This window comes from Podarcis melisellensis (assembly GCF_964234715.1).
Source record: "Podarcis melisellensis genome assembly, chromosome: 7".
Taxonomy (NCBI): Eukaryota; Metazoa; Chordata; class Lepidosauria; order Squamata; family Lacertidae; genus Podarcis; species Podarcis melisellensis.
Genome location: NC_138539.1, coordinates 37,086,964 through 37,109,552, shown reverse-complemented (window position 1 = coordinate 37,109,552; position 22,589 = coordinate 37,086,964).

The window sequence follows — 22,589 nt, the reverse complement described above, 5'->3', positions numbered from 1 at the left end:
AGGGGTTCTAGCTGTGCTTACCCAGGGTCAATGTTTCCTTTTGGAAATGACATACAGTGGAAACTGTGGTATCTTTATGATGTATGGTTTATTTACACAGATATACAACCTGAGCTTATGATGGAGGGGTTTCCAGCATTACACTGCAAGGGGGTCTTGCCTCCTACATAGGCACAGCTCTGGATTCAAAGCTTTTGATACCCCAAGCCTTAATTAAATTCTAGCACCTACTGGACCCTGGAATTTAGGGGAGTCTAACAAACTCAAAACAATATACTTAGTTCAGAGTGCAAAATATTTTTTTCTTCTTTGCCTGCATTTAATCATTTTAAGAAGCCCCTTGACTATGAACTGACATCTTGTTACTATTAATTTGATATCACTCTCCACAGAGTTGCTTGATTTTATGTGTTGACTGGTTTGGGCTGAGTTTGAAATATAGTTGGGGTTTTTTTTATATATCATCTGTCTTGAGAGATGATGTGTTGTGGATGCCTGATAGTGGGTCCGTTTCCATGAGCATGCAGACAAGTTTCCAATTCTCCAAAGAAATTGCTAGCTTTGGACATAAGGACTCTACAGCAGAGCTGCAATAATTACTGAGATGTATGCAAAGCACTCTGAACACTCGAAAAATGAACTATATAAATGTTAAGTATTAAATTCATGTCTGTGGACTCCCAAGATGGCTGTTCTATCTTTGCTGCAGTGACTTATTTAAATCCTTAGCCAAATGCACTTCAAGCTCGGGCCTTTTTAGAAAACTCCATCCTGATTGCTTTGAGCCTGGACTATTGTAACAGTCCTTTGAGAATGGGTAAGACTGGGTTACACAGTATAGTTTATTGTTTCTGCATTTATACTTATTTTATCTATCTTATTTATATCTCACCTTTCTTCCAAAGAGTGCCCAGGGTTCTCTTCTTCCCTCATAAAAAACCCTATGAGGTAGGTTAGGCCTACGACTGGCCTAAGGTCACTCACTGAGTTTCATAGCTGAGCAGATATTTGAACCTCAGTCTCCGGGTTTTGGTCCAGCACCATACTGTCTCTCTTCGGCCCCACTCATTTCACATTTTCAATAATCATTTCCTGGTGTGCGCAGTCCTGTCACTCCTCTGGCCTAAGCCTCTCTCTTGAAACCAACGAGACTGAAATGTTTTTACTTTGGCTGGATAGTGCCCTATGCTTTTCATTGAGATCATGGCGATTTTTGGATTTTGGATTTTGATTTGTGCCATCCATGGTGCCTTTAATTCCACAGTTTGGATTAACAAAAAACAAAAACAAAAGAATATAAGTGTAACAGAATATTCATGGCACATTGCATACCTGTTTTGATGCAGGCTGCAAGATAAAGAAACTCAGCAGGACTGTACAGACCATATAGAATATAATCCTATGTAATCCCCAGAGGTAAATTTCAATCAGTTCAATGGGACCTACTTCTAGATAAATATGCATAGGATTTCAGCCAGTATAAGTAAAAAGAAAAATACCCTACAGACATCTTTCAAGTGGTGAACGGTCCCAATCAAACAGGACTCTTTAAAGACCTGAACTATTGAGTATCTGATTAGAGTCATAAGGAGGTCTGACATAATGAAGTGGTGGGGGAAAAAATCTTCTGATATGCTGCACTATATAATTAGATAATAAAATATCACTGGTTCAACTTGGAATGGAGAATCCAATCAGTTCAAAGTTACTCAGAAATGAAGGTCCACTGAAAGTCATCTCAAAAGGAAAAGAGAGGGAAATTGAACAAAAAATATATTCTGATTGAAATGTATGCAGTGCCCTTTCAGTAATTGCTTCTCAGAAAAAGGGCATTCCACTATCTTGCCAAACTCAACCCTGCCCCTTTCTGTAACATAGGAAGAATATTTGCCTACCTGATAGGGCTGTTATAAGGGTTATTGGGATAACATATGAGAAACAATTTGAGCACTTAAATTCAATATTTAAATGCCAAGCATAAAATATATGTAGGTGCTTGAAAGAGTCAGATGCATCATTAATTAAAGTTTATTTTTATTTGATAAATACTCAGCGGGTTCCTCTGCTTCAAGTCTTTTTCGATAAGTGAATATGCCACTTTTTGTTTCTCTCAGTTTCAATTCTTTCCAAGCAAATTTATTTCTTTGTATTTCCACATCAGTTTGCAAGTTCTGTTTTCAAAAGTACTCAAGAAATTAGCAATTTAGTGCAAATTTATCATAATAGACACATTATTGCAAATAATGTATTTAAGACAATGAATTTTTGTATGTAATTTCACTAATATATGCATTTTTGTGCATATTACTTGACTGGAGAAATCTACTGCAAAATTCAGTGTAAATTTCAAATGTTGTCCATGGCGCTCTTTCAAAAAATATCTTGATCAATCAATTCTGTGATATGGTTTGAGTTATGTTACTACAAAGGGCTTTCTGGGTACCACAGACTATGCAATTGACTGTGTTGTAGGGCTTCTCAGAAATCAGGAACTTGGTTTATTCAGAGTTCAATCATTTCTTTCTGGGATTTGTCACTAGACCATACACTTAGGCATACATCTAGGTGTCTGCTGGGACTTGTAATGCTTATCAGGCAGTGCCTCTCCATCTTAACTGAGGACCTAAAGTTACCTGATGGGGAGTTTGCTAGAGTGTCAAAACCGTAAATGTTGAAGTGCAGGAATTCCTCATGACAGTCCCCCAATTTTTGTCACTTTCTCACATACATTCCAGGTTATGGAAACATATATTAAAGTGCCAGATGTTGACCACCAAAATGGTGGAACACCATTCCCTGTGTGGCACTATTAGTCTTTATCATTGGTTGGTTAAGGCATTTTTATTTTGATAGGTTTTTGCCTGTTCTCTGTCTGCTGTGAAAACCAGTTTATCTCTTATGCCTGCTGTATTTTTAATGTCGTATTTTTACTGTACTTTAATATATATTTTATTGCATTCTGATATTATGATTTTAAATTGTTGTGGGCCTCCCTGAGTGGCACTAGAAAAGTGGGATAGGGATGTCTTTATTAATACATAAAAACATAAAGATTTTTTAGTGATTTTGCTGTAAATTTTGTAGGCATTCAACAAATCCATGAATATTGGGGAAGCTAGATAAAGGGGGATGCTTATTAATTCAGTGATGCTGCCAGCTTTTTCAGTTTTAGGTCAGGACTTCCTAGAACACAATTTTGATTTAAAGATGTGTGTCATATTCAAATACAATGAATTTGCGAAGACATCCTCTTTTTTTGCTATCCTTGAGCACAGCAGAGATAAATGTCAGCCTGAAATATCTCTCAAATTGGCCACTTCCTCTTCACACCTCCATCTGACTGCATTATATGATGTGCGTCTCTTGCCTCGAGTCCTGTAACCTTTTTATTTCCAGCTCCTCTAGTTTCTTCTCTTCTCCCCCTCTTTCCTTCTAATACTTATCCTAATACGTAATGGCACATCACAAGTGTGTATAGGATATAATTTTCAAAGCTCATAAAACAAAAGAAAAAACAGGTATAAATGGCTTTTTCATGCTTGTCAAAATTTACACAATGCGCTGTCAAATTTTCTTCATGCAGGAATCATGCACAAAAGACATATGAATTCAGAGTTTAGTTCAGCTAATTATTATTTCTTCCATGTCAGTGCATCCAGAGAATTAGTTATAATATCTGCACACACACAAAAAACCCTTACCATAATTTATTTTTCCATGTGCAAGTTAATCAGATACGTCACTGGAAATACTAAAAGGCTTTCACATTTCTTCGCTTTGAACAAATGAATCTGGGGGAATAAAATTCTTTAAATTTTTGTCAGCATTGGATTTAGGGTGGTGTGGGTGCCAAACCGAGAGGGTGCAAAACTGAGAAGACCCATAATTGAGAAGCTCCATTTGGGAGTGCCAAATTTTGGGCTCGCACAGGGCACCATATTATGGAAGATTACCAAAGTCTGCCCCTGCTACTATGTGCCTTTTATTCTTGTACTAGCTCATTGCCACTCACTTGGCTTGACCAGGAAGACTTTGCAGTGGCTGCTTTGGCGCTGGTCCCAGATGGGTGCAGGGCACTTAGGCATACATGCACTCATGCAATGTACACAAGTGCAGGCTGGAAGCAGCACCGCCTCTCTGCCTTCACCTGGTTATCTTTTGTCAGCAGTCTTGACAAACCACCCACCCATAAAGTCCCAATGTAGAAGCAGCTGGTTATGTAAGTGCTGAGTAAGATTTTTCACCTACTCTTAGGGACTGGGGTGTGTGTATGTGTGAATTTGTTGTCTACATTTTAATGTAAACATACCTAATTTGCATTTCTCAGACCAATGCATGTAAAATGTGGTTTCTTCTGAAATTTTGCACTTCTCTGAATATTGCGATAATATGCAGTTCTCTCATAAAAAGTTGGAAACAAAAAAAGCATACAATTCATATATTTGTGAAAATAATGGACAAAAATGCTGTATAAGGGGAAATTGCATGCAAAAAGGCAGATAATAAAAACTGATTGAAAATACAAGCTGATTTTCATGTGGTCTACATTAAAAAAAGGTCCACAAACTGATGCAGAAACAGGGCAGGTTGAATCTGAGACTGAGGAAAAATAATCTGAGAAACTGAAATGGACATATCTGTCTATCCCTACATCTTCTATACTCCTTACTCAGACCCTTAGTGACAGGTGGAGAGGTCTTAAACATGGATGGATGGATGTCTTAGGTTGGTCTCAGCAGCAGGATTGCATTGCAAAGGGAGAAATGCATGTAAGCTGTTTGGTGAGCACTTAAGAGGCATCAAGACAGTGAAGGGAGATTCCCTTAACCTACGTCTTAGGGCCGTAGGACTCATGGGCTGGGCAAGAACCGCACCTCGGCTAATCCGGCTCATACGTCCAGCACAATGGGGCTTGGGGTTTTCCTGAACCCTCTAGAGAAGATTTATGGGGCAGATGGGGGAGAGAGGAGAGTCCCAGCAGACCCTATTCTGCACATGTACAACATGGCAAATCCCACCCAAGGCGTTTGCATTTATTATAGTTTTATCCTGCCTTCCTCCAATGATTTCAGGGTAGCATGCATGCTCTCCACTTGATCCTCAAAACAATCCTGTGAGGTAGGCTAGGAGATAGTAAACACCACAAGGCCACCATTCAGCTTGGTAGCTGAGCAGGGATTTAAACCTGGGTTCCCTAGTCCTAGCCCACTGTTTCACCTACAAGACCCCTCTAGCTTTCCAAGACAATTGGGGTGGGGGAGTCCCCATACACCACCAGTCAAATGTTTAGGGAAAGCATTGAAAAACAGATTCCAGGCATTTCAAATGTCTGCAAAGCTTATGATTTTTTAAAGCTCTCTGGTCCTTGGAAGCAAGGTGTCTGATAGTAGCCAGGATGGACTGTCCCACACAAGCACATTGTAATAAATGACCCTAGAAGTGCCTGTTTAGTTTGCATTTATTTCCCTTCACAATCATAGGTTCTGTCTAAAGAGTCAGAAATGACCTAGTTGAAAACTCACGAACAATCACGGAAAGTGCTGCCTGGGGTGGGCTGTGTGTGGGAAGCGGCTCATCACATGTGACTCATCACATGAAGGCCACCAGAGCCTCTGTTGCTGCTGCCAAAGTCTACTCAGACTAATGTTTTGTGTATCCACAATTGGCACTTCTGCAGAGTATATGAAGCCAACTGAATATGAAGCATCAAAAAATAAGCTTAGGCTCACCAGTCTGGGAACAATTTCTACACAAATCTCACTAAAGCTGAGGCAGATACTTAGGACCTAACTACATAGAATTCTAAAATTGTAGAGTTGTAGAAGGGATCCTGAGGATCATCTAGTCCAACCCCTGCAATGCAGGAATATGCAGCTGTCCCTGATAGGGATTAAACCTACAACCTTGGGAAGAAGGGGGAGTGAAGACTGCTAACAGAAGAGATCTCTGATAAAACAAGACAAGAATAAAACATGAGAAGATACACCAAGATACCGTATGGCAAATGACTGATGGGGGAGGGGGAAAAACTTTCCTTTCTTTCCTTATGTGATTAAACAAGAATCCTCTCTCCTCACAAGTCAGAATTGTCATTTTAAGGACTTAAGCTGTGGATTTAAGGCTGTATGGAGATAAACGTTCGAACCAAAGCATGTTTTAAGAAGAGCGTGGAATGTATAAGAGCTTTGGAATGACGCAGTTAAAAATGCTGTCGCCATCTTGGGAAGTTCTGTCAGAGGTCTTGAGTCTGGGAGGAGAAAGAGAGAAATAGAGCTGTTTTTATATTGTGGCTGAAACTCCTCAGTGGGACTTAAGAGCGACAGTTTTACGAGATCAATGATGGAAAGAGCGATGTTATCTATGAAGGTGATGATATATGGAAACCATCTCGATTTGAGGATTGGAAGAACGGAAAATTCACACAGGATTATTATTGGTGTTTATCAGTTTAAGGAGACTATCAGAAGAGATCATAAAGAAAAAAGAGAAAATATATGAACAAGATGTGATGTGGAAACTACAAGATAAGACTGGATAGAATTATGAACTCTGTTTGGACTGATTTGGATTGATTTGGACATTAACGCAGTAGCAAGAAGATTATCAGAATCCCCCTTTGGATCTTGAAATATGGGTCCCCCCAACAAAATTTAAAATTCGGCTTTGTAATTTGGAATTTATGTGATGTGATTTAATTTGATTTGATTGGCCGGTTAATAACAATTATTTAAAAAAATAAATAAACCTACAACCTTAGTATTAGTAGCACAACACTGTGACCAATTGAGCTATCCAGGTATTAAATATGTAGCACCCAGGTTTATTTTTTCAATAAAAAATAATTAGTACTGAATGTGGTGTAAAGAGGTGTCTGATTTTCATTAGGACTGCATGGGGTGGGGAGGCTTAATGATTCCATCCTTAGGTGTACACTCCATGAACCCCCCTCCCTCATGGCAATTGCCCCTTAGGCAGGAAAAGCTTCAATTGGATGACGCTGGAAGTTCCCCATGGAAGCTGTTTCCCCTAAGGGCCTTCAGGTGAGCTCTTTAGATAAGGACTTACTAACAGCCTTTGGTGGCACTGAGGATGAAACTCCCATGCCTTCTCCTTGGTAGGCATGGCATGTGCAGCACCACTGGTCCACCAGGGATTCTGGGAATGGTAGTCCTAGTCTGCATTGGCAAATATGTTCCCTACTGCCACTGCCTTCATCTGTCCTTGTAGCATGAAAAGGGAAGGACTTGGGTGGTTTGTAGGATCAGGGCAAACAAACCCCTGCTTGCAGATTGGGATTGGGAGAGGAATGCTTTTGGTCTCCTTTTTGCAGTGGGTTGACCCAATGTTCTCAAGCTTTCTTAGAATCATAGAATCATAGAGTTGGAAGAGACCACAAGGGCCATCGAGTCCAACCCCCTGCCAAGCAGGGGGTTTCTTATACAGTGGTACCTCGCAAGACGAATGCCTCGCAAGACAAAAAACTCGCTAGACGAAAGGTTTTTCCGTTTTCGATTTGCCTCGCAAGACGAATTTCCCCTATGGGCTTGCTTCGCAAGACGAAAACGTCTCGCGACGTCTAAAAACAAAGACATGTTTTGTTTATAAAGTTAATTTATTTTCCCTTCAGTTTTTGAACTGCTCTTTACAGTATGTGTGACTTTAAAGAGCAGTTAATAAACTGTTGTTGTACCAAATTTGGCTTTGTTTAGACCTTTTTTGACCATAGGAACGCATTAATTGATTTTCAATGCATTCCTATGGGATTTCGTGCTTCGCAAGACGAAAAATTCGCTAGACGACAAAAATTGCGGAACGAATTAATTTCGTCTTGCGGGGCACCACTGTACCTTGGGCAGCAACTCCCACCAGAATCTGCACTTTTCTGGCTTTTGCAGTAAAGTTTGGGTGTGGAAAAAGTGAGCGCAAAAGGCATATTTTATGCAAAATAGGCATATAAATTTCCATTTTATGCATGTGTACACTGAAAGCATTGAGAAGTGCAAATCTTATGCTAAAAGTACATACGGTACTTTACATATAAAGTGAGTACAACTTAAATGTGTGGCTTTCATGCATTCTTTTAGAAAATCTGCACAAAACAGGATGGAACAGACCTTTGAGTTCCAACGAGGCCGAAATGGGACAGAATTAGCTGCTCAGGGAGGGGCCATTAGGGGCGCATCGGAAGATGGCTGACAATAACATCTCTCCGACCCACACGAGGTAATTAGGAGGCTGTGATGGGAGTAAATAGCCTCCCTACCCCCCCAAGGTTGTGGGGGGGTGCCCTTGCCTGCTGTGCCCTATACCACCCCCGAATTTGTGAGGATGGGGGCACTAGGCAGAATGCCCTCCTGTGGATCTCGGCGCTCCTGGACGCTGTCTCTGATCCGCGCCCCTAGCTGCAAGAACTTCAAAAGAAACAATTAGGAGGAAGCGAATGCACATATTACAAGGAAGGAGGGGGAGTAAAGACTGCTAACTGAAGAGATCTGATAAACAAGACGAGTCGGAGGAACAAGAATAAATCATGAGAAGATACGCCAAGACTCAGTATGGCAAAGGGACTTGATGGGGGAGGAAAAAAAAATTTCCTTTCTTTCCTCTATGTGATTAAACAAGAACCCCCCCCCCCTCACAAGTCAGAAATGTCATTTTAATGACTTAAGCTGTGGATTTATGACTGTGTGGAGATAAATTTTCTAACCAAAGCATGTTTTAAGAAGATCGTGAAAAATATAAGAGCTTTGGAATGACACAGTTAAAAATACCGTCGCCATGTTGGCAAGCTCTGTCGGAGGACTTGAGTCTGGGAGGAGGAATAGAGCTGCTTTTATATTGTGTGGGAGACTCCTCAGAGGGACTTAAGAACGACAGATTGTGAGATAAATGATGGAAAGAGCGATGTTATTTATGAAGCGATGATATATGGAAACCATCTCGATATGAGGATTGGACGAACGGAAAAATTCACACAGGATTATAATTGGTGTTTATCTGCTTAAGGAGATTATCAGAAGAGATCATAAAGAAAAAAAGAAAAAATATATACAAACAAGATGAGATGTGGAAAAAGCAAGATAAGACTGGATAGAATTATGAACTTTATTTGGACCGATTTGGATATTAATGCAGTAGCAAGAAGATGATCGGAATCCCCCTTCGAAACTTGAAATATGGGTTCCCTTAACAAAAATTTAAAATTCGGCTTTGTAATTTGGAATTTATGTGATGTGATTTGATTTGATTTGATTGGTCGGTTAATAAAAAATATTTTTTTAAAAAAGAATTAGCTGCTCAGCCCTAGTAGCAGCTTACACCCAAGAAGGCTTTGAATTCCTTGATTCGGCTCACGAGTCTTTGAGGAGAATGAGTTGTTTGTGGGTTGATAATGAATTGATGATGTAATAGTCTCCTTTCTGTTGCTTGCTAAGCCTGAAGACATATAGACCACTTCCATTCTCAGACTGAGGACTGTTGCTTGTTCCCAGTGCATCCTGCATCTTGTGTGATGATGGAATTATGGGACTAAAGTGATCACTGGAATTATGACTTGCTGTATCCACAGGCTATTTTGGAAAGGGGGTAGAGAACTGTATCTTGCTTGCCATGATTATAGAATGCATGAAGTTATGAGAGCAATGATATCTTTGTGTCAGAGGGCAAATGATCTCACTGAGGCTTGCAAACTGAGTGCCTAGATGCATTGCCTGAACATTCCCAGATAACTTTGCAATTCTTTCTGCTTCTGCCTATCCCCCCCACCCCCGCTGTGGTTCCATCTTTCTTTCTTTTTTCATTCTTTTGTTTTGAAAAAAGCAAAATGAATTTCAGAGGTTGTCAGCAAAGATCAAGCTGACCGACTTTCTTTCAATGTGCCTGGCAAAAGCTGTCCAATGGGCTGTGCAGACCCATTTGCTCTAATGAGACAAAGAACACAATTTCCATCTCAGTAAAGATGGATTGGCTTCTTCACTGCTCCCTCCAAACCTTTCAACGTAGGTTTGTCTGCTGAGAACATCTCCAGCTTTGTATCAGGAATTAGAAGGTTCCATTAGCATTGTACTGTTGTGCTGAATTGTTTCTAGTTCCACAGGATAAAAAGGTTTCTCAATTAGGATTCATTAGATCAATGACATATAAGTTAATCATGACAGAGTGTACCTACATGCAGCCTCTGAAGAAATAGAAGCATTTGATGATGGAGGGGTGAGACCTCTTAGGAATCAAAATATGCTTAACACATGTAAAGTTTAGTGTTTTTCCTTTCTGCGCACAGGCACTGGGAGACAATTCTTTTCTAGGATCACTCTTGTTCTTCCACTTAATGGCATTCTGAAACACTGTTTCAGATCAAGGAATCAGTTTGTCGGGACACTGTGCATAAGGGGTGGTGGGAACTGAAAGGGGGAGGGAAAGCTCAAAAAGAGCTTAAGGAGGACTGAGCATGCTCAGTAGCCACATAATGTCTACAGATTGTTATGGGCAAGTGGAATGGAATGGAATGTGAAGTGCCTTGTGTGAAGCACTTGATGAATCCCAAGGGTTTATTATTGCATTATAGTCATTATTGCACATGGGCTCCTGTAAAGACATTGGGAGTGGGGTAGTTGAGTGAAGTGGCAGATCTGATTTCCTCCACTTCAACTGAACCTGTGAAGAAGGCATTTGGTTCCCAAATATTGAACATTGCATGGTGTTCTGAGCGCACCCAGCCCAAGGAGGACAAATGGCCAGTACATTAATTCCTTATTGACAAAGCACTCACTTGACAGTAGCTTCTAAGGTGCACACACACCTCTGGCAACTAAATAGCTGGTATCCCTTCCCCAGGCTCGTGTTCCAAGCTGGACCATTTGAGGAACAGCATGACCATGCCTCTGGCCAAACTTCAGACAACTGTTTAGGGAAGCTTTTAATGTTTGATGCTGTATTGTTTTTAATATTTGGTTGGAAGCCGCCCAGAGTGGCTGGGGAAACCCAGCCAGATGGACAGGGTATAAATAAATAAATTATTATTATTATTATTACCCTTGTCTGACGGGGCACACGCAAGCAACCAGCAACTACTATACAAAAGGTGTCACTGTGCCTGCCTCTTCAAGCCCCTCTTGGTCCTGGGGGACAGTGGGGAAGGGGACAGAGGGGATTCTACCACCCCTGTCTCAGGCACTGTCTCCTCTTCTGCTCCTGGCATGTCCTTCCCTTCCTCCAGCCCTGGCTTCTGTCCCATCTCCAACTGCTCAGACTCTCCCCCTTCCTCTATCCCTGGCTGCTGCCTTGTGGGAGGCAAAAACCCCATAAATCACTACCCCCTTCTCCTGGATCAGCCTCTGGCCCCACTGCCTCTGCCACACACTCCTTGAAGCCCTGCCAATCCCTGACACATAGTAGACCCGCAAGCAAATTATTGTGAATGATCCATAGCCGAAGGAGTATAAAAAATGCATGCAAAAGTTTATTTAGTGATTGCTTCCAAATATTGCAGCTCAGTTTCTTCCCATCCCCACAGTCTGGGGGATGTATACTTTGAATAGGCTCCTTGATAAGGGAGCAAAATTCTTAGAGTAATTATTTGGAGTTTTTATTTGGTGGGGGAATTAGTGTATGGTATTACATGATGCTTCTAGGATATGGGCATGCCTGCATTCCACTGATAAAGCTTTAGGCTGGCATCCGTGTCTCTCTGGCTTTTTAACGAGAATGCAAATATACAATATTACTGCTAATGATGTCAAACGAAATGGCTAACCTGAGTGTCCAAAGGATGAAGTACAGTACTTTGTATAAACAGTAATTATTTCAGTAGCAAAACGAATCTGCAAAGTAGCTCACAACATGAGTTATTAAATTATTCCTGTAACACGAAAGGAGGAAGTACAGTAAACAGGGGACCTTATTCTGCTTGAGGATGGAAAATGCTTTAATTGTTAGAGAGTGAGGAGGTTTGCAGTGTGTGAAATTCTGGCAGGCATTCTTTTAGAAGGGAGCATGGTCCCTTGGGTTATGTTTAGGTACTTATTGATTCTAGAGTGCATGTGCATGTGCGCGTGCGCGCGCGTACACACACACACACATTTGGGATTGTCGTATTTGGTGGTTTTCTGCTGCCGTCAATGTATCTTCTTTGATTCTGCCCTGTGACTGTCCTCAGCATTGTTCTAGATCATAATTCGGAGGTTAATCGTTTGGGTAAGATTCCAGCATGAAACCCTCAAGCCCTTCACTTGTTCAATCCAGCCAACATATGCTGCCTGGGAGAGAAGGTAACCCTAGCCAGAAATACCCCATGATATTTCAGTTCCAGGGCACACAGCTTCCACTGCCCGAAAATTGCCCCTCTGTGCCTCTTTGCTTGGTTATTCTTCAGGGTGTGATGTTCAATTCAAGCCGCATGGCTGTTTAGTTATCTTCTTTTTTCAAACTAAAAAGCCCAGACACTTTGGTATTTCAAGGCATAAGACATTTCCTGCAGTTCTGCTCGTGTTCACTGATTATGTAATAAATGAAGTGCTTTCAAAGTGGGCCAGTTAACTGGAATGGACACCCAAGCATCCCACTTACCGAGCCAGAAGAAAAGAACAAGAACATACCATTCATTTTTAATGTCAGCTGAGCCAATGAATATAAATGAAAAGAAAGCAGGAAGCGGGAGATAGTTGGCTTTTAGGCGAATGATTCGTAGCTTGGGGTAGAGCACGTGTGTGGCATGCAGAAGATTCTAGCTTCAATCTCTAGGTTGCAATCCAGCCTCAAATCCTGAAGAGCTGCTGTCAATCAGTTCCAAGAGTGCTAGGCTAGATGGACCAAGAGTCTGTCTCAGCATAAAGCAACTTACTGCATATTTAAGGATTTTATATTATTAAGACTCTTTTCAGTCAATACGATTTTAGGGTGTTTGTAATATGGACACATACTAGTTTGATTCAGCCTCCCTTGCTGTATGTTTCTAGCCGTGAGCCTGTATCTTACATGCATGCTCACTGAGTTGTGAATTTGGAGGTCTTTACTGAAGGCAACTGTGTGCCATAGAAAAGCTCCCCCACCCCCAATAACACTACAACTCAGGGACCTCCAATGAAGCTGAATGCTGGAAGATTTGGGACAGATAAAATGCAATGCATAGTTAAACTGGGGTACTCATTCCCACAGGAGGCCACCAACTTGGATGGATTTACAAGAGGATTAGACAGTCCATGGAGGATAAGGCTGAATTGAAGGCTACTAGCCATGTTGGCTATGCTCTGCCTCCACAGCTGCTTCCATGGGAGACCACTATATTTTCTACATATGTAGTTCAAAACACCATTTAAAATGATCAGGAGATTGCTCATTGCATTTTATTTTTTAAATTACTGCTGTTCTTCCTTTTTATTTAACACTGTCCATGGTCTATTATATACCATAATAAGAGTGCTGAATAAAACATTACAAAGTACAAAAATTATTCAAAGATTGCAGCAAACAGAATTCAGGTAGAGAGAGCAAGAGCAAAACAATTTACTCAAGATGTTTTTGGCCATTCAAGTTTTGCAACTCTGCAGCCACGCAGAGTCTTGTCTTCTTGTCTCTGATATGAACGCTTATTGTCCTTTTGTGCTTCTGATCAAGCTTTGCAGCCCTCAGCCATTGCTGCTGCCGAGGAAGGCAACACCCCCCCCTTCTGCCATTGCAGGAGACCAGACATTGCCACTGCTCTCTGAGCCCTCCCTCGAGAGAGAAAGAACAACAGGGGCCACCCCAAGCAATTGATCAAATGTTCGTCTTTGTGGTGGGGTGGAGTCCCTATGTTAGTATCCAGGCAGGTGAGTCACTGTTGCTTACCAGGAGGACGAGGGAGACAAAGGAGATGCTAGGAAGGTTGGCACTGTGCACATGCCCCAGTGGAGCCAGTGTGACACTAATGCCAGTGGTCTACACTGTACCAACCTCCCCATCTCCTCATCCTCCTGGCAAGCCACAGCCATCTGCATGCCAGGAAGTTAGTGTAACAGTAAAGGAAAATTGGTTGGTAGCAGTTATTTCAAAGCTCCTTTGCTGCCCTGTGGATGCATTTATGAGACGTGTCTGCTTGCTCTCTTGCTCTTCTTCCTCTTTCTCAATTCCTCCTTACCCTCAAGGCAGCCCCACCAGCCAGAAAGCCAGCCCTGAGCTGCTCTCCATTCCAGCATTGGGGGAAACTTTATCCATAGCCATGCAGTACCCAAACATCAAATGAAAAAAGGGTGTGAGAAAGAGGACATTCTTGTAGAAGAGAAGACAGATGACCACCCTACAGAGTATGCAATATAAAGGACCAGGGTCAGTGTTCCTATTGGCCTGCTGGCACAATTGTATCACATCAGGGACAACAGCTGCAGCAACAGCAGTGCCTAGGGAGATTGCATAATCTTTCCTTGGGCTAGTCCCATGAAAAAAGTAAACATTGTGCAACTCTTTGAGCATCTCTAGGAGCTGAAGCTCAGTGCTCACATTTCTCAGCTAAAATATCAAGAGTACAATTCTCCTTCTGTTAAAACCAATGAGGAAAACCCCCATTAACTGCAATGAACCAGGATTGCACCTTGGAATGGCAGGCAGTGAAACTGCAAGAAAAAGTTTAAGGTCCTGACAACGATTTCATGATAGACTGTCTCATCCGTAGTAGATGTTTAGTCAAAGCTATCTGACCTTCGCAAAGATTGACTGTTTTCAACCACTGCACAATTCAGTTTTGTTGATAATTGCGTTAAAAGATCAATACATTAGAATGCTCTAACATCGATAATTCCAGTTCATCATTCTAAAAGGGATTATCTTTGTCTGGAGCAGTCACTAAATCTGAATTGCATGTTTGCTGAAGTGCGGCAAATCATGTTGGAAGACAACAGGCCCTGACCCAGCACTGAGTCTGTCTATTGTGATGAATATAAAAGCCAATGACATTGTGGAGCCAATTTTCTCTCCACTCAAGAATAATGTAACACCACGTGTGTATTTAGTAATGCCTGCTGCGGAGCTGTGTGGGTCATACTTCATGTTATGTGTAAGGCCAGCCAGAAAGATCTTGTACAGCATTTCAAGAGTTTGCGTTCAACTCACGCTACAACCCAATGCAAACTTTCTCGTGGCAGCAGCGAGGGAGCTCACTGAGCACAATGGGGCTTGCTTTTAAGTCATAGCATTGCAGAATCGGACAGTTCGGTTATAAAAGTGAATGACTGATCCTGTGATTAATAATATCCATTTTTTCCACACCATTCTTAGTTCCATGTACTCACCCCAAGATATTCGCAATGCCCTCTACAATTCCACTGAATTGTTTAGTTACCTTTAAAGCACGGGTCTTGTGTTATGCAGCTGCAGAGGCTAGTACAAGTATAAATAATATATACACTGCGTGCTGCACTTATATACAGTTGCTTTTACCACTAAAAGTTATGCCAGAACAACTGAGACAGCATAGTTGTTGTGGGGTTACAAAACGATCTACTCTCACCTGGCATTATTGGTGCTCTGGAAGTGTATGAAGAATCACAGATCGGGGGAGTAAAAAGTCATTGCATTCTCCCATCCCAAATAATCTGCAAACATTGCATTGAATGCTGATTTTTTTCTGCCACTAGAGATTGTACACATATTCCAAATATTCTAGATGTAATTTCTGAGTATCTCTGACTGGAAAAAAACAGATTTTAGTTAGCAGAGGCAGGAAAGGTTGGCCATTTGAGACTCTGGAGAGGTCTTAATTGATCCTTAAAATGACTGACAATGGCTTGTGCCTCTTCTCTTTGAGCAAAAACAGGCAGGCAGAAAAAGCTTACCATTGTGTGTGTGTGGGGGGGGGGATGGGACAGGACAGCAACTGGATGGAACAGTATGTCTTATGAACAAGGAGACTCTGTCAATCCAGTTGTTAAAGTGAAAAAGTTAGTTCTGAGCTTCCTATGTATATATTAATCTAGAACTGATGGAATATTCTTATTGCTAATGTTAGCTGGCAATATTTTTATTGCCCTGAGATATATGAAGAGTGGTATGCAAATTTAATAAATAAGAATCAAACAAAAAATAACATTAAATCAAATGTGCATCTTACATGTGAATTCTTACACTCAAACTTTGAAATGTGAATGCTGTAGATGTTTGGCATATTGTGATTGTTTTCATTTTGGAATACTTCCAACATGAAATCTGTAAGTTGTCAAGTGCTAATTACTAGCACAAGTTATATCAAGTGCTTTAAGATACATTTACTAGAACGTGCTAACTATCAAATGCTATCTGACAGGGCTATGTAACCATTTTTTCCAAAGCATCAGCTGAACTGGACCGATTTGTCTTGTGCCAAATCCAAATTGGGTCAAGGCAGCCACAAATTGCTGCAGAGCAAGTAGTGTGGACGCAAATTAATTTGTAGCACATTTGTGCTGATTCAGAAAAAAACCCAGTCTATCTAAAGCCAGACATAATTCCCCAAAGTTATTATTAATTGCAGTATCAGATAAGGAGAATTCCAGGATGGAACAGGGAGAGGAGGGAAGCTGGGCATCACTCAGTGACAGCTCTAACTTCCAATCCAGGGTTCGAATCTCACCCAAGACTCTACAGTCACAATAATTGGGGTGGGATGAGGGATGGTGATGTCTCACACTGCCTTCACTCTTTGGTAAGCGTTTAGTGGAGTTTAGTTTAGTGGCATTTGTTCAGCTTGTGTTTCGTTATCTTCACAGCACTCAACCTAGCCTTATACCTATTTGCTTTCCATCCATCCCAGTCCCATCCTTATACGAAAAATGTGTACTAGCTACTTAAGCAGGGTCACTTTCCTTACCTCACCCCCAATTATTTTGCCCCTAGTTTTTAAGGTTAGGTTTGCATTTTATTTACAGCTGTGTTCTGTTTTCTGTCTGTAATATTACTATTCTCTCTCTCTCTCTCTCTCTCTCTCTCTCTCTCTCTCTCTCTGTGTGTGTGAGAGAGAGAGAGAGAGAGAGAGAGAGAGAGAGAGAGAGAGAGAGAGAGAGACTGGTAGGACAGTGACTCCTTAAGCCACTCAGAGATAGTGGAAGTGGAAACCGTTCATCCCAGTGAAGCTCTCCCAAAGAAAATAAACAAGGCTTCTGATTTCTTGAACACCACTGTTCTATACAGATAAAAACAGAGGATCCTGAGCACATCCAAGGTGTGCCAGGCCTATTCCTTAGAAGATTTTGGGTGAGGGCAGAAATGAAGTAATACTGAGCCCTATGGAACCAGGAATTAATCTTTGGGACAAAGTTCGGATCCAGTCTAAGTACCACCTTATCTCGGTGGAAAATATACATGTGTGTGACTCAGAGAACAGGGTTCCCAACTCCAATACTGGTACCTCCAGTTGCAGACCGGATCTGTTCTGGAGCTCTGGTCAGATCCCAAGGGTTCCCTAACCGGAGGTGCCTGTTCTGCGCATGCGTGCGGTGCATAGAGTGCTTCTGCACATCTGCAAGAGGCGAAACCCATAAAAATACTTCTGGGTTTGCCGCTTCCGCAACCTGAAGTTTACGTTACCCGAGGGTAATGTAAGCCGAGGTTCTACTGTACACATCAAACATAAGGTTTCTCTTAATTCAGGAAAGATGTCTTGAAAGAATGAAAGAGATAAGATGAACAAATTAAGGAAGGGGGAAAGAAATTAATTGCAACAAGCTCTCTTGCAAGGCCCTTTTTGACTCTTCCCGATCTTTGTTGCAAAGGAAATTGCTGCTAATCTTCACTGCACTTTGCATGACACTGATTTCAGAAAAGGTCATTTCTCAATAGTCACTTTTAAACAGACACACAGATGAAAATTCTGTTCTCACACAGTCAAAATTCTTTGGGGAAAATTATAAATATATAGTGACCTATAAGCAGTGGTATGAGGAAGTGAGAGTTTGAAGTGAGAAGGGGGGCAGGCAGGGAACTAGAACAGAAAGATATATTAAGAAGAGTAGACTGCTCTTCTCTCATTGCTATAGTGGCTATGGAGCATGTCTGATATAATGCAGAACATCATTAACTGGAATGGCTCACTATACAAATTGTGGAAGTTCATAGAAATTTTCATCAGGCAACATGGAAAGGGAGCAACATTTCAGATCTATATACACTGAACATGTTGAATAATAAGTGACTGACGACATTTACATTTCTAAAAGAACTGCCAACTTTTCATTAATTTTTTAATGCATGGGGTGTGTTTCCCCAAGTTCCAGGCCCCCAAAGAACTAGGCCCTCCAGAAATCTGGGTCCTGGGACTTTTGCACCCTGTCCTCCCTCTCCTCAGGACTGTGGCTCAGTAGTACAACACACAGAAGATCACTTGATCATTCCCCAGCATCTTCAGGTAGAGAAAGGTATGTCACCAGTCTGCATACCCTCCAATACTTTGAAGCCAAAAGCCAGGGCACCATCTTCCAGGATGCTATCTTCTAGGTTTTTTTTTTAATCACAAGATCACATCAGCCATTTTGATTGTTGTGATCTTGAGCGATTTTGCACTGTGGCTCCCCCCCCCCCCACGCACAAAGCACTTTTCTGGGCATGGTACCCAAAAGCATGCATTTGGGGCACTGTGTGAAATCTCAGCCCCCCAAAAAGTGCTTTTTCAGGGGGAAATTGTGCTGTGAAATTATACAAGATCGTGGCAACCAAAATAGTTTCTGTGCTCTCATGAGAAAAAAAACAGGCATGTCACCTCCCCCATTGTTCAGCCTGGACACTGAGGTCCAGCTCCGAGGACCTTCTGGTGGTTCCCTCACTGCGAGATGTGAGGTTACAGCATGCATTGGCAAACATGGTCCTCCAGATGTTTTGGGACTACAATTCCCATCATCCCTGACCACTGGTCCTGTTAGCTAGGGATGATGGGAGTTGTAGTCCCAGAACATCTGGAGGGCCGAGTTTGCCTATGCCTGGGTTGCAGGGAACCAGGCAGAGGGCCTTCTCAGTAGTGGTGCCCGCCCTGTGGAACACCCTCCCATCAGATGTCAAGGAAATAAATAATTATCTGACTTTTAGAAGACATCTGAAGGCATTCCTGTTTAGGGAAGTTTTTAATGTTTGATGTTTTACTCTGTGTTTAATCTGTTGGGAGGCACCCAAAGTGACTGTGGAAACCCCGCCAGATGGGCGGGGTATAAATAATAAAATATTATTATTCTTATTATAAAATTACTATTGTAGTAGCCAGTCATTGGGGGCAATTCTGCATTAGAGCAATGATTTGCCTTGGTACAAGGCAGCTTCCTATGTTCCTAGAGTAAGTTCACATTTTCAGTCAAAACACTATCATAAAGGCAATTTAACTTTTACATTAAAGGAATTCTGATAAGATTTACTTTGCATTGTATTCCCTCTGTTGAGAGAATTGTATACAAATATTTTCAGTGGATTTGTTCCATCAGTCAAGGTACACATTACTAACTTGATTTAAACAGAAATGTAGGGTTTAGGGGTAAAGGGGGATTCTTTCTTGTAGGTTACTGGAGAGGAAGGCTCCCATGTGGTGTGTTTGCATGGTACCTTCTAAGAGTAGAACTAGAGTTATGTCTCAGAAGCATCATACTATTCCACTCCCCTGCCCAGCGGCAGAGCAAGCCAATTGGGCACCTGGGAGGGTGTGTGTGCCCTGCGCCCAGGGGTGGGGCTGGCCACCACGGGGTGGGGGGGGGCGAGCTGGGGCAGGACACTCCACGGGGCCTCCGAGGAGTCTGCCTGCCTCCTCCCACTCAGCCGCCCTACAGCTGAGGGGGAGGTAGCGGGCAGACCGTTTGGGGCAGTGCGGAACCTGCGGGCACCCAAGCCACCATGTCACTCTCAGGAGAGATGTGTGGCCCGGGCACGCTGTGGGCCCTGAGGTGAGTGCTGCCTGCTATTTTGTCACCTCTCCTAGTGGTGACAGCTGGGGAGGCCTGCCCCCCCCCATTCCTCCACTCCTGCCTCTGCCCCTGCCCTCAATTAATTTGGTGGCAAAGAACATATAATAAAGAAGTCTCAAAGAAACACCAAGAATATCTTTTGCACTTCACTGAAGAGAACCATTGCTCATGAATTTAGGAAAGCATTTGCAACCTTTCTGGCATGTTTAAAAGTAGGCCAAAGACATTTCTCTTACCTTTCCAGCCTTTTAGCTGGTATAATTGAGGGCTCTGAACTATTTTGTACTTCCCATGAAAGGCACTTTATAAAATGGGGTTGACTTTCTTTGTTCAGCCTTTAAGGGCTTTTAGCTCTAAATGCTCTTCTCATGATGCAGAGGACCATCTTAATTACTTAACACATTCTTGAGCAAGCCCTTTGAATAAGGTAAGTGTAAGAGTTACATTTTATCCTGGTACCCTTCGTCTATTGTTAATGGATAGTTCTTGTAAGATTACTGCATCATGGATTTTTTTGTATCTATGTCCCTATAGCTAACATATATCTATATAGTGCTCTCTCTCAGTCTCTCTCTCTCTCTCTCTCTCTCTCTCTCTCTCTCTCTCTCTCTCTCTCACACACACACACACCATTAGATTTGTGTGCTAAAATCTAATGATGAAGACCAATTAATTTTCAGTTTTTACTCCATATTGGAGTATGGTAGGGGTTCTCAGTCTTTCAGGACCTGGACATTTGGAAATCTAAGAAACTGTTGGAAGCACAACAAAATACCCGCTTCAGAAAGTAAAACTGGTGATGCTCAGATTCTCCCCCCCCAAAAAAAAACAGGTAACACCCCCTACCAAACGAATAAAACAAAGACAAAAAGTCACTCCCCACCAAAGCAGGCGATCCTGCTAACAAATAGAGGACAGCCCCCCCATTAAAAAATAGGGAGAGAAACAGGGCAATAAAGGGGTGTCTGAGGGCACTATGTTCCCCGTGGATGCAGTTTTAAGACCCCAGGGCTTGACTCTAAGCTTTTCTCTTCACACTCAGTGTGATTTCTCCTGGTTATTCCTCTTCTTTATGAGCATGCATTTCTCTTTGCTCTTCTTAGGAAATATAATAAGCCCAGGTTGATGATGCCACACATTTCAGATCTGGAAGAAGTGCTAGAGAAGAGTAAGAGGAAATGAGATGGGCTAAATTATAATAGCATAGCAACTTCATCTTGAGCAATCTACGGTCTGGGCTGCATCTAAAATACTGAAGAAAACTAGGCAAGTTATTTGGCAGCGCTGCCAGTGCTGGCAATGAGGGAATGTGTAATAGCATGTCTCATCTAGCAGGGGAATATCATGTTGTGAAATACAGGAAAACATTGCCTTTTCTTCCGTAGAAAGAGTGTCAGATGCTTGGGGAAGTGCTACAGTAGCTTTGGGCTATAGCAATCCCTCATCACATCACGCTGCATGCAATGGATCAATTGTGCGTTTTCCCCTTGCTGTATCAAAAGCTTGCCAGTTCAAGGGGAAAAAATAGGTAGGCAGAGGTGCCACTTAACCCACTGCCTGTCTGTAGAAGTTGTTTTTCTTTTGCTTCAGATTTACCCTCTCCAATGTGTTTTTCTCCTGGAAGGGAGAACAATAGATGAGGCCCAGCAAATCCTTTTTTTAAAAGAACCTACCTAGGGGTGTATCACTTCGAAACAGCAAATGAAATATATCCATAGAAAAAGTTTTTCTTCTACTTGACCTGTTCAGTCCTGAAGACAGAAACCAACTTGCTCTACATCTATCCAAGGCATATTAATTTTTGTATTCCGGTTCTGAATGTGATTGCAGTGGTGCACAATTGGATAACCCCATGTATGCTGCCTTCTTGGAGGAACAGGTGGGCTACAAATGTGATAAAGTATTTCCGAAGAAGATATACTGACAATGCAGACTGCCAGGAATTGTGTTGATGGCTGCAGTCCAGAAAATGCTTACAAGCAGATACCTATGGATTTCAGTAAGATTTATGAACTTGTATATAGTTACAGGATTTTCAGGCTGATACACCATTCAGTTAAGGTGAAGTACTGAGATTTAGTGTGAGTAAGTGCTGTTGGAATCAATGGCTTCAATTCAAGGATTTCAGGTGAGCAGGGTTGTTGCTTATGCTGCCTGCATTCATTTATTTATTCAGGTATAGTGATGGGTAAAACCCATTGTGGTTTGATTCAGAATGGCCTCCACTAAAATGAGTTTTTTGCACCCTAAAAAAGGCATGTTCTGTTCCACAATTTGGACGCTTCAGGTGACAGTCCGATTGCTTCCTCCAGTGCCCTGTAGCCTCTGAATGCTGCCTCACCCTTTCCCCGAAAACTGGCTTGGTAGAAATGGTGTTAGCAGTGGCAGGATTTATGTGCCTAAATTCAAATTTATGGGCTGTTTAAGTTCAAAAAAGGTGATGGTGATGATCAAGTCCGACAGAGACAAATTCCCAACAGTATTTTTATGAAGAACAGCAGGCCTATTAAGGACACACTCTAGAAAGCAAAAGCTTACAAATTGATTCTATAAATATTTTATTTTAGAGCATATCAATATTTAAGACACATCCCTTGAAAACTGTTTCTTGTCAGGCAATGAGTAAAAAGAAAAAGCATCATCCTTACTATAAAGACCAAATTCAGTTTCAAGTTTCCATGTCTTGCTCTTATCACTGATAAAGTGCTT